At 42.4% G+C, this 13375-nt stretch overlaps 1 protein-coding gene across 3 annotated transcripts in view; it reads left to right on the forward strand.

Moving 5' to 3' along the window:
* LOC139812786 (uncharacterized) overlaps positions 1 to 13375 on the forward strand; it is a 207963-nt gene that overhangs the window by 69345 nt on the left and 125243 nt on the right. For all 3 annotated transcript variants that reach the window (XR_011731932.1, XR_011731933.1, XM_071777880.1), the window contains one exon: positions 5163 to 5212. The gene's annotated coding sequence lies outside the window, so the exon portion shown is untranslated. The remainder of the gene's footprint in view (positions 1 to 5162; positions 5213 to 13375) is intronic.

Raw genomic sequence — 13375 nt, forward strand, 5'->3', positions numbered from 1 at the left:
TTTCTCACTCTCCCTACGGTCGAAATCGCACTTAACGATGTAAATAAAAAGTGTCGCCCGTAAAATAACAATTAAATGGTGATATACGGCCGGTAAGGGTTAAAAGTTGCCGCTCGAGGCATATTGGCGCAATACCGTTACGATTTTTGTTCGGCGAGGTAGAGCATGCTCAGCGTATTAATATCAAAACATTCTTCGGTGGCTTATTCCATGATCCAAAATTTAATCCCACGATATACCTGCCAATGCGGTTTTCGACGCGCCGCGCGCCATTAAAAGTTCCGCGCCTTTAATATCGCGCATAAAACGCGCGAAAGAATTTATACCTTTTGCATTTATTCGACACCGTCTTAAGGGGGTTTCTTCGACTTTTGGAAACTCCATGGGATTCTCTTCGCGGGTATTATACCCGTATTTAACGGACATACTGTTTTGTTTCGCTGCACGGTGGACAGAAGACGGCCGGCATCGAAGGCATATATTCTCCCTAGGGGAGAACAAGGTGGAATGAGCTTAAATGGAATAAGTAGCAGTAAGAAAATCGGCACTGGACTTTTAGTTTACTGGCCGCCGGCTAATTAGGCGTAATTAAATCCGTGGAGGTCCGCTCGCATCTGCTCCCGTGTCTGGCGGATAGTGGAAATCCCGCTGCGCTTATGGATCGCGAGGAATATATTGTGCGATCTTGATTCCATATCTGTGTACGAATTAAAGGGAGAGGCGAAAATACACCTTGTGTTTTTATAATGCGAAAAAATATTTTATATAACTCCGATATTTGACAAAGGCCTAGATAGTTTTCGAAAGTACAATGTTATTCATTTTTATAAATAACTGCTTGTGATCTATAATAAAATATTAAATATACTAGATCTGTAGGAGATTTACATTTTCACTTATGCAAAAGAAAGGTTTTTTATGCAAAAATAATCGCGTAAAAGTTTTTCTGGAAACATAAGAATGCACGAATTGCGGAATTATTTATATATGCCATCAAAAAGTCAAGTTAATGACTATATTATTAAAATGACTATATTGTTGCATAATAGTTGAAATTCTTTTGAATGAATATTAAGTCTGTATTTACTATTTTGCATATATTTATCCGGACATAGTACAATTTCCCATATGGTTTCCAATGTAATTTTTTAAATAATAAATCGTCGAAGGATTATCCCACATTTCCGCATTTCACTGTTGATAATTACAAGATATGTCGTTGATGGCTAATTAATAGTAACATTGTCGGCGATACCATCATAATAACTAATTTGTTTAAGAACAAATAATTTTTGGCGATTACGTAGAAGTTTGGCAGTATACAGGTTTTCTCTTAAAATAAATATTTTGTTATTAACGCGCAATTATACTTCTTTCCGTAAAATTTATGAGCATCAATATAATATGTCGAGTGAAAAATGGAAAATATGTGATAATTGATATTGTTAGTACGTAAGTTACTTTAAAATTAAGAAAAAATTATAGCATTCCGTATGCGCCGTATTTTCGCTTGTTAAAGAGAACCCGCTAAAATGTGAAATTCCAGAACTTTTCTTATCTTGCTGTTCAATGCTGCAGCAGAATTAATTTGGCAAATTACATGAGGCAGAAGCGCGGGATCGAGAAGCTAGAGGCGGACCATTAATTAAGAAACGACCTTTACTAAATATACTATAGTAGCCATTGAAAATGAATCGCTTATTTTAATGAAGATTAAAAAACCGAATATATTTTATAGGAGAGACCTGGATTTGTTTATTATAAAATTTCGTATTATTTGTGATTTTTTGCATTTACTTAATATATTCAATACCTAATATATTTATATTTGAAACTCGGAAAAATGTATCCAAATTTATTACGCGTATGTATATTTTTTAGTATCACAATACGAAGATGTAAGTAATGAAACCAAATTAATTGCTTGTACATCATTTTCGTACCGCAATCACGTTTACATTATCGCAAATTATCGCGGATTATTCTTATTTCCATCGTGCAGAGGATTCTGCTGTAGCAACGACGCGCAAATTCGCGCCGCTTCTGTTCGGCGTGCGCGTAGAGAGTGGTCCCCGCCAATTAAAAAGAAACACACGCGGAATCCCCGGGTTTCTCCGTCTCTTTGATCGCCGGCCGACGGTGCAGAAAATTAATTCGGCAAATTACGCGGCGCGGATAAGCGGACGAGAGCCGGGCACGGCGGGGTCACGGGGCTTCCACAACTCGCTGTAGCCATGTCAGCGGCTCTCTCGCGTATACGCATATATGCGAGCCTTTAACGATATGGAACGCTGGAAGGTTACGCCGCGCATAACCGTCGGCTATCCGAGTGCTCGAGTAACATTCCGAACATCCCACGAGTGGTCACGCGATATTCCTCGGGGTCCTGAACATTCGTTTCTATAAGACGGTTGCATTATCCCGGAATCCGCCCGACGAATCGTCCTTTCCCACGAAGGGTCTCTTCTCGCCCCTTTCATTCTCCGGCCCACCGGCTCGGCCGCCTTTAACCGCGGCCTGGCGTGCCATGCTCTTGCCGAAGAGAATTCGCGTGCGCATAACTTCTGTCCTCCGATTAATTATTCGGCGTCTAATTGCTGCAATAATTATGAGTGCGCAAGACGAGCAATAAAATGTAATCGTGCATACGGATTTAGCTTTGAGTCGCAGTTTATGCCCCTCAATTCAAACGGAGATCTCTGAATAGCAAGACAAACTCTGGTTTGTCCTTATCTCCATATGTAAAAGTCTGTAGAACTCGGAATAATTATACGAAAGCGAGAATTGACGAGCACATATTAGAAATTAGGAAATCGTTGAAATAAAATACGTCTATGTGTGAACATCGTTTATTAATTTTTTTCTTTCAAGTTTTACATTGACAGAATATCAACGTGATTTTTGTTTGTTTGTTTTTGATTACAGGGCAAATGCATTGTTATTATTTTGTGTGCCATCCGTTTCAATGTAAATATTCTTTTGAATTTATTGACACATTTGAATTCCGGTTATGTGCGGTGCGGCAAGTCTTTTGGGCAGCCGAGGAAAAAATTATCAGCGGTATGCGTATAGTAAGATTTGTGGAGAAGTTGGACGAACTCGTAAAGCATTCAGCTGGAAAGCATTGCACGAACTCGCGGCGCCGAGAAAGAGAGGATCAAGGATCCTTTGGGTTTTTGAGCGAGCATAATTTTCAGCGGCATCGGCTTTTTCGTTGATGGCCAAAGCACCATAAATAAATGCCGTTTTTACGGCTGCCAAATTGAGCATTTAAAGTACATTCGGGTTTTACTGGCTGTAGGGAGCAGCGCGTCTTCTACGCCGTGACCCTGCTTCGACGGGAGCGTATCAAAACCTGGCGCCACCGAAACGAGGATTCCAATCCACAAAAAGACAATCGCGAATATCGTTCGATCCAAACTTTCGAATCTTTATCGCGTTTATTGAACCGTTAAGTCCGAGAACTTGTTTCTTCTAAATCATTTGGATTCAATTTTACGATGTCGTAACATTCGGGCTGTTTTGATTCTGTCGATTGTAGCAATTTTACGATATTTACAACATTTAAACTGTTTATTTATTGTATTTACCATATTGTTGTCTCTTACATTCTTTTAGTATCTAAAAATTTCACGCTGGAGAAGGAACATTCGATTGTATCCCTCACCGCGTGACTACCGACTTGCCTTATTACGCGATCATACTCGGCGAAAACCTCGGATGGGACTCCGGTTCTCTTGTTTCGATGCGCCATTTGCCGCAGGTACCAATTTCTGACGGACGAAATAATACCCGTAACGCATTGGCCTGCGTCGCATCGCAATCATCCAGATTTCCGTGAAAAGAAAACGGTGTCTTCCGTGGTGCAACGATCGCGCCTGAAGTGACGAAGGCTATCTTCGTCATCTCGCGTTGTTTTCTCAATAATTTCTTGATTGAGGTGCAAATCGAGGGACTTGTGCGGCCGCTTAAAATGTTACAAATTTGTCCCTTCACGCGCGGTGCGTCTATATTAAACATAATATAAAAAGCTGCCGAAGAGATAATAAGATGTTTTACGTTATAAACGCCGAGATTGCCCTTGCAGCGAGAAAATTGCCGCGCTTGTTCGGCGGGAACGTCGCTTAATATGCGTTTGTACCTCGGGCTGTCTTTCTTGCGCATCTAAATATAAAATACGTTCGATGCAGCACTTTGTGGTTCTATCGATGCGCCATGAAATGCCTCGCGGAGAAAATTACGGGTGCTTAAACCAGACTGCTGTCGTTCGCCATCGCCTAGCTAGATGGAAAAAAGAATAACTTGTAACATCTAGTCTCGTCTGTTTTTAATGATCAACGAGACATGATCGTCACGGGCACGTGGGGAAGAGGGAGGAATAAGGCGAGGCGAAACGGACGTCGTGAGTCCTCTCGCAGTGGCGCGTGCATTCCGATCTACATCTCAAACGGTCCGATCATTCGCATTCTTATATCCTAATGAAATGTTGTATGCGCAGCCACATGTAATGACGCGTTTCCATGCTTTGCGAGCGGGAGGAGACGCGGCCGCGGAAAAATCGGCGTGCGTGCGATTGAGCGCGAGTGCAAGCGCACGGCCTCTCGCAATCGGCCAAGTGCCGACCGTGAATCGCCGATGAGGTGGATAATGACGGGCGCGCGGACGATCCGTAGGATCGTGCGGGCGCCTTCGGGAGAAAAAGCCCCGGCGACGTAGAAGGTGCGCGCGGGACGCGCGTTCGACGTGGCGGCCACCGGTTCTCGTTTGATGCACCACGAATGAAAGATAATCGCCGCGCTCCGGGCGACGAAGGCGTCCACGCTCGGCGAGCGAGGCACACGCTCCGCCACGCTTCGTCATCCCCACCCGCGCCTTAAGGCACCTTCGCAGTGTCCGTTCGTTTGATGGCCTTGTTTGGCAGTAAGAACGAAGTAACGCGATCGACATCGATAAAATCTGATTTTTCTTCGGCTTTTTATGTATAATAATTTACATATAAACGGCAATTTGCCAATTTGACAAAATCGAATTGTTTCTAGACAAAAATATAAGGATAATTGTAGTATAATTGTAGTATAATTGTAGTATTTCTAATATAATATATAAGTATGTATTTTTCTAATTTTTTTCTAATATATCAATCTTCCTTTTGTATGTCGCAGGTAGGAGCATGACTCGGTGCATGATGAAGGATATCACGGGATCAGCTTCGGTGAGTCAAGAATCAAATTATATTCCATATGCAATTCTTTACTGGGGATCAACTCTGCCGTTATTTTAACGTGAATTTTATCTTATCAATGCGCCAATTTTCTGATGGTGTAAGTCGCGCTTTACAAGTTCGAGTCGAGCGATATGAAAACTAATTCGATCGTGGCGCTGTACGAGTTATTTTCCGGTAACGCACTTGGCCGCAGGGCGCTCATTACCCTTGCACTAATGTACGGTCTCTTGATTTTAATGTCCCTGCCCGTTGGGAACTTTACGATTCTTCGTTTCCATCGGACTTTATGCGTGTTACGGGTGCGTCGTTGTTTTACCGGTTCGTTAGCGACAGGTTCCACTTTGCGTCTTCGCCACGAAGAGAAAGAGGCGAATTATCTCGCTCGTCGCCACATCTGCTTCTGTCTCATTCGTTAAGATTTCGCAGTATACAACCGTCACCATAGATTTCAGCAAATCCTTTCATTACTTTTATTGCACACCTTTGCTCGGGCAAATAACACAACTGAGAACGCTGTAGGGCAACTTGTGATTTGTAGCAATATTATAAATTGAACACATGTTATAACAGAAGAAAAAACTTTAATGTTTAGAAGAGACTTGATAGGTACTGTCAACTTTTGCTATAATTAGAGTGAAATTATTTGTTATTAAATATGAGGTAAAAATTTCAGGTAAACGTACATTTTACCTGTACATCGACATAATTAATTGCTGGAACATATTGCTTTACGATTTCGACTAACCAGAGTTTTTCGTTGTTATATTGGTTTTTAAAATAATGGTGCATTTTTATATTAATCTCTAATTATTAATTATAGATCGTGTTTTTCAATCATTACGGTTTCACATATGTAGGAATTTTATGAAAGACCACGTTGAAAATATTCCCGGTGAAATAACAAACTTTGTTATATTATACGTGTTTTGGCTGTAACGTACGTGTTTTTTTTGCGCGGTCGTCTCGAGGAGATTACGCGAGTCCTCATTTCGCCACGCGCGGTTTCCAGAATATTTTACTCCTTACCTTAATCTCGGCAAATCACGTTTTACCACCATTTACTCGTGCAATTTCATGCGCAATTTTTTTTATTCATATTGCCTTAATTGTAAAGGCAAATACATTAGAATACATATATCAAAATCTCAATTCAATACAGAATAAATTGCCTTTTCCATTTCGCACGAATAAACGAGGATGTCATCCGATATCGTTACCAATTAACAAGAATAACGATCAAAGGCCGATAATCAATTGCGAGAAAAAGCTAGAGAATATCTCGCCGTTACACCGTAATGCTGGCGCGCGATCGAGACATTTTTTTTTTCGCAAAGAGATTTACTGCACGCCACGGTGGACGAACCCGCATACGTGTAGGAGAACCCGGCGGCCACAACGTGCGTGTCCAGCCTCCACGGGTCGACCCGGTCGTTACGACTTCACGCTGACTTTTGCACGCACAAACTTGCGGGGCCGCCACGAGCGTTCGTGCAAATGAAACGTGCAACGCCACAAGCCCTGCTTAGGCGAGGAGGAGGCAGGCAGGGCAGGCGGCAAAACGGAGCGAGTAAGAGCTGCCTCGAGCTGATCCAGTAAAATTGCGTAGGCAGATTACTCGAGTTGTTACCTCCTGCCCCATTACTCGCGCACGTAGCACTTCGAGCGATCGACCGACCAGAAATCAAGGCTCGATCGCGAAATTCCTCGGCTTTCACTCCGCCGTTCGCGGACGATAGTAATTTCTTTCAGATCGGTTCCCGTCGAAGGTACCGAATATTTTGATTATCGATGCCTGTTCCCGTAATGAGACGTTTGCGATCGCGCGATGCGAACAAGTTTGCACTTAGGTATGTACCGCGATGCGAGAGCTTGAGGAATTCTTGTTACACGACGTGGATATAATCAGTGGGTATAATTTGTCATTTTTTCCATTCTCCTCCATCGACAAAAATCTAGATAATACGCGATGAATTATTGAGTGAGTATTTCCATAATCTCAGAACTGCTTTTTAATACAATCGTCGCGTCAAACGTTTTTCCTTTTATTACCGAGGCGTTGCTGTTGCAAGAGATACACAACAGCTCAACCGCGAGATCTCTTGCATGCGTTTCGTAACGCAGACTCGCTGCAAATCCTCCGAAAGTATCGCAACCTCACGTTTCAGGAAAACGTGATCGATAAACGCGCGCTTTCTCCCAACAGGTGGTCCCCCCCCGGTTTGCGAAGCGCGGCTGCGAAACCCACGTCGGCTTTTCCGGTTGCCCCTCGACACGGGGGTTCACTGCTCTGAGTCTTTTATCCTTTGTAATCTCGGTGAGGCGGCATCCTCCGGGATTAAGAGTAGGCCCAGTCGAGATCGTGCTGACGCCGGGCACGCGCTTCATGCTGCGAAATAACGGTACAGGCACCGCTCGGACCGCCCGGCCGAGATTTTAAATCTCTCTCTTTCTTCCCATCCCCTTCTCTCCTCTCTCCCTTTGGCATAACCGCGCGCCGTATGGCGACCAGCAAAAGCGGAAAGAGAGACGAGGGAGGAATTCCGCCGCGCCTCCTCACAACAGATTGTCATCTGCAGGTGGACCGGCATGACGTTGGTGAAAAAGTGGCGCAGCGGTTAATCGTTGCGGCGAATTCGCGGAAGAAGTCGCACGATCTCGAGAGAAAATCTCGGGTCAAAGAAGATTGCTTTGGACACAAAAGCATATGAATATTTCTTGGTTGGGTCTGCATAGGAATTTTACACTCTTTCTTGCATTCTGTATTTTCTTATTTTTTGAAACTTGAAATTTTCCTTATTAAATTTCTTTAAAACGAGGAAAGACGAGAGAGAAGATTTCTTGTGTATTTATATAAAAGAATTATATAAATATATATAGATTATGTTTTCGCGGATTGCAAGCAGGACTCTAGTTCTGATGCGAGAAATAACATCTTATACACAAGTATGTACATATGTTTCAAATTCGTACAAACGCTTTTTCATCATTAAAATTCTTAACTTAGTTATTTAATCGAGATAAAGTTTTTCAATAAGTACTTTGCCACCTATTTTATACGCAGATAATAAAACTTAACGGAGAGTTTACGATCTCGTTAAGTTAAATTACCGCGAATAAATAATCTCCGTTTCAGATTTTTTATACTTGCGTGATAATTCAAGCGCTGAGGAACAGGTTGCGCGCCGGTATAAATGTCCCGCGGCGAAAATTTCGCTTAATTTACGAGAAATTGCATGTTTTCTTTTTTAATTAGTCTTACGTAAGCGTCAATGCGTATCGTTCTCGATAATTAAATATAATTGCCGAATTACGCTGATCAGCACCAGCCGATTTAATGGACACGTGCTTAATTACAATCCAGGTGCAACATTTCATTGTAGGCATTTCTTATTTTATTCAAAATTATTTAATTGTCTATTTTTATATTTACATAACTATTAAATGCATAACCTAATTTAAATTTGAACATTAATTGAAAAATTAATTTAATAATAAAATAAAAATTATATAAGCAATTTTAATTTTGAGTTATGCGGTTAATTTTTGAACTGAGGTTTCTTGGTCTTCATCGGAAACTTTAAATCCTCAAAGTTGCTGTGTGTGTTTCGATCCATTCTGGCTCGATAAATCTTGACCACATTGTGGGATCTGCCTGCCAACGCGACGGACGGTGTATCTTGATGGGTGCAATTATCCAAGGACGAACGAGGAAGCGGCAGGTGATCCTTGCCCGTAGAAGGTATTAGCAGATACACCGATTTCGTCAGGCCTGTCTGGAGACCGGTAAAAACCTAAACTAGCAAATGCCTAGGATCTTAGGATGTCGGCCGACGTCTGTACCCCTCGCCGACCCATCTGCGCCATTTTTCGGCAGGTGAAACGGAATATCGCGAAATGCGAGAGGAGAAAAAGGATTCGGACTATTCGTGGTCGCCGGACCGAGACGAATTTCGCGGCGAGACTCTAGCGGAGTTTTGTCCAAACCGCAGGATCAGATCAGTATATTTTTTGGTGTTAGGTTTAAAGGTTTGATAGGTTTAAATAAAGGAATAGGATTGGGTAAGTGGTTTGGCAAATCGTCGGGACGCTAATCTCACGCGAAAATAATCAAGGCTGGTCGAAAAGGCAAACTAGTAATTTTTATATTTATTTTAACGTCTTCGTCATCCTTTTTTCTACCCGCGCATCTCAGGCGTCAAACGTTGCACGTGAAATGCATATATATTTATATCAAAGTATGCGTCGTGCTAAAAAAATATATATATGAAGAAATCGATTTATAAATCGGTTACGTTTATAGCTGGGTACGTGACAGATGAATATGTTGCGCCGTGTGTCAAATAAATATTATCACGAGCATTCACGTTAATTCGTGCCGCTGCCGCTTTATCAGCATGCTTTACGAGCTCATGCAGACTGGACTAGTTATATCGTTCCTGTTATTTCTCTCGCATATGGAATTAGAGCAGGAACACGCTCAGCGCTCCGAATGCCTTACATTATAGCGGCAGGTGCCCCATTAAGAAATTCTTGAAACTAGTTCTGTACTCGTGTTGTTGCGTGCTTGCGCTCGCGATCCCCATTATTGGCGGGATCGTCCGCGCGACGTTAAATGAATCAGCCACGATCGTTTGACGTTTCGCATCCGCGTCTCTAGCAGGCCCGACGGGGTTTTCGTGGATCATGCCGGTCCCTCAGGGTGCCAATTTTAACTCTTTACGCGCTCCGGTGTCATTATACGGAATACATTGCGCTATACAAAATCTTAATTGGCAATTACCATAATGCGGCTGTTCTAATTTGTTGCAAATTGCTTCGCGGTTGTTAAAAGAAACCGATCTACTTCGATCTTTAACATGTCTGCTATATTTCTTCCAACAAAAACTATATATATATACGTATATATCAGTTACATTTGATACATTAGCAATTTATTAATTTTTTTAATTATTTAATACTGTTTTTCTCTACTTTAGAAATTGTCTGTGAAATTGTCTTCACAGAAAACATTTTCATGACGCTCGCGAGCACAGATAATGAAAATGAAGATACTATGGCTGGAACATTGGTGAGGATTGCAATGTAATAGCACGACAAAGAGGCACGTCAGAATAATTGCCGTTCTTGCTTCTTACATTCCACTACCTTTCATTGGCTATCGAGCAGATCGCCGCGCATGAATACTTTGCGAGTAAGTGGTCTGCGGAATTAAAGGAGACTCGCGTTAGTACCAATAATTTACACGCTGTGCGGGTCTTCTTACGAGCGCGATGAAGAGAGAAAAAAAAAAGAACGACGGCGCGCGCAATCTCTCTTAACGTTCAGCTACAAATTACATTACCGTGGCAAATGGGCTATTACGCGAATTCTCAATCTAGTTCCCCGGCTCGTTCCGCGTCTCAATTATTCGCACGGACAGTTCGCGGCTTCTGGAAGGTATTCTTCGACGAGACGAATAAACGCTTTCAATCTGTTTGTACTTTTCTTATGGACGCATCATGATAGCCGCCTTTTTAATTTTGCGTAATCAACGTGACGGTGCAATCTGGCGACGATGCAACGGGCGTTTCACTGTCCACGCCATCAGAGAAGGCATTTCAATAATAATCGTGAGCGAAAAAAAATTCTTACAGCTCTCTCTCTTCTCTCTCGGGTTTCTCTTGATTTTTTTTCTTTCTCATTTCTTCATCAAGTGACGATAGTCACCGCATGACCATCTCAAAACGAATTGCACCGCGAAATTACGAAGGATCACGCTGCAATCTCCGATTTACAAAATTGTCCACACTTTCCTTCCTTTCGGTGACAAACGGAGAAACGACTTCTTCTGTTCGTTGAATGTTCAAACAGACTGCATTACGTCAGCAAATAGCCTATTACACTGACTCCCAGTTTGCATGTGCGGATGCATTTATTTATTTATTATAAAAGATTATCAATAGCTTAAGGTTCTTTCCTTGGTTTCGTTATACATAGATATCAATGAGAATATAATGAAATACGTAATTGTATAAGATATATGTAAATTTAAAAAGAAAACTGCAGATATTGTTTTAAAAGATATTATATTTTTAATGTACAGAGTTTCCTGCATTATACATTATTCATTCGATCACTTAAAATAATGACTTGCTCCCGGATACGATCGTGTCGTATTTTTATTGATCGCAGAGAGTTCTCGGAGCTACCTCCATGGTTCGTTCAATCCGACACTAATTACGCGGTCGCGTCGAATATGCCATTACGCAATTATATTTTGCGGTACTATCGCTCGTACTTTTATTACTCGCGTAGTCTGCTAGCATTCAAAACGTTTCGTTCGACGATCCTGTCTAGTTCCGCAGGCAAGCGAACTTTTTTCAACATCTCGAACTCACACCTGCCGGCCGCCTGATGAGCCTGAACTCTTAGCTCAACCCTCAAGGACTAGAAATAGTAACGATTTTTTTGCACCGCAGGCTAATACATTTTGCAGGTTCCCGAGTGTCATCTGAGCAGAATCTCAATCCATTTCCATCCGCCTTGTCCGGCCGGGGACCGAATGATCGACCGACGGTCGTGACTACCATTTTTCTTTTCTCCGCCAACACGTTTTCTTGGAATGTATACTGCTTTTATTACAACATTTTTCGTTTATACGAATTTTCTTTCGCGTGTGCGACTTAGAATGACCATTCTATTTGATATAACGATAATCATTATTGTGTAAATTTGTGGTTTATTAAATTATCATTACTTTGCAAGACACAAAAGACGTAGGTTCATGCGCGTTTACACGAGAAACGTCGACAACAATGAATGACGATAATCGTTCTCTCCAGACAGTTTCGATTCTTGCCTACAGACTGATCGTTCGTCCGAAAAATATTCCCTTTTTCCGAATCCCTTCTGCGGTTCGTTGCGAAGACCGGCAATAGGCTTAATTCGAATGAGAGATGCGAGTCCACACGCGATGGTCAACACCCGCTGCGAGGGGATAGACTGCCTTGGCGGATCGTCTCCCGCAGCGTCGGTCGGGACGCCCCGAAAACAATTTCCTCGTCACGCGGAAATAGTTCGATCCTCGCCACGAGTTGGCCTGGGACCGATTCGAGGCACGTGCCTCGACCAATTCCCACGTGCTGCCTGCGAACGACCGCTTCTTTTTCTGCCTTCGTATTTTCGACCGGTCGCGACTCTATGAATAGATACCAGGCGGATATACGCGAACTTTACGTAACCGTCCACGTGTGAGGGCTCCATTGTCTCCGAAAGTCTTTTTTTTTTTGCATACAAGGGTTGTCCTGGCACGAATTTAATTCGTTCAGCACTGCTTTTCACGTTACCTCATCTCGCGCTTTTTACAGGAGATAAATTAATAACTAAAATAAGGAAATAAATTAACATGCATATATTTATACATATTCCAAAGTCACGAGACTAACTCCGAATTACGTTATATAAAGCGGCACTTTCTGTCGATGTATTAAATTACAGGAGGCAAGTGTGAGCAAGAGTAATGGCCACACCATTAATGTTCCTAAAAGTAATCATTGGTTATGAAATCGAAAATTTTTTTCTACTGTAGCCATAGACGACCGAACCGGCACGTTAGGTCAGCGTGGCTGGCAACCTCGTCGAGTAATCGATGAAGTTATACGCCGATAGAGCAGCTGCCCGTCAATCATTGTCCCGAAATCACCGATGTCCAAAGCTATACACGCGACGTCGGTTACTTTGCATCCCGTACCGCGCGCGCTAGCACGCTCTAGAACGTACCTATAAGCAGAACGATCTCGAACGTCTAACTATTAATCTTGGCTGAGTTGAGGAGTAGCCATTAATATTAAAGTGAGGTCACCCTCGTAAGAGAAGGAAGGTATCCTTATAAATTATCGCCTCCTCGAGCCGTGTCACTCTAAGCGGTTATCTTTTATTGTCAGGGGGAATTGTTGACTCGGACGGATAATCAGAATACACGAGATAATTATTTTCCGTATGACCTTCGATCGAAGTTGAAATTAAATGTCAACTAGAGCCGAGTCGCTCGTGGCAGATCGGTAAACAGACGTGCGGGTATTAGGAATCTGTTTGCGTTGCGATGGAAAGCTTCGATGTACCGTCTTCTATGTACTCTTCGAGAAGATAATCAGCGATGGAAAGTCATTGCCG

Source organism: Temnothorax longispinosus, chromosome 5 (assembly GCF_030848805.1).
Source record: "Temnothorax longispinosus isolate EJ_2023e chromosome 5, Tlon_JGU_v1, whole genome shotgun sequence".
NCBI lineage: Eukaryota > Metazoa > Arthropoda > Insecta > Hymenoptera > Formicidae > Temnothorax > Temnothorax longispinosus.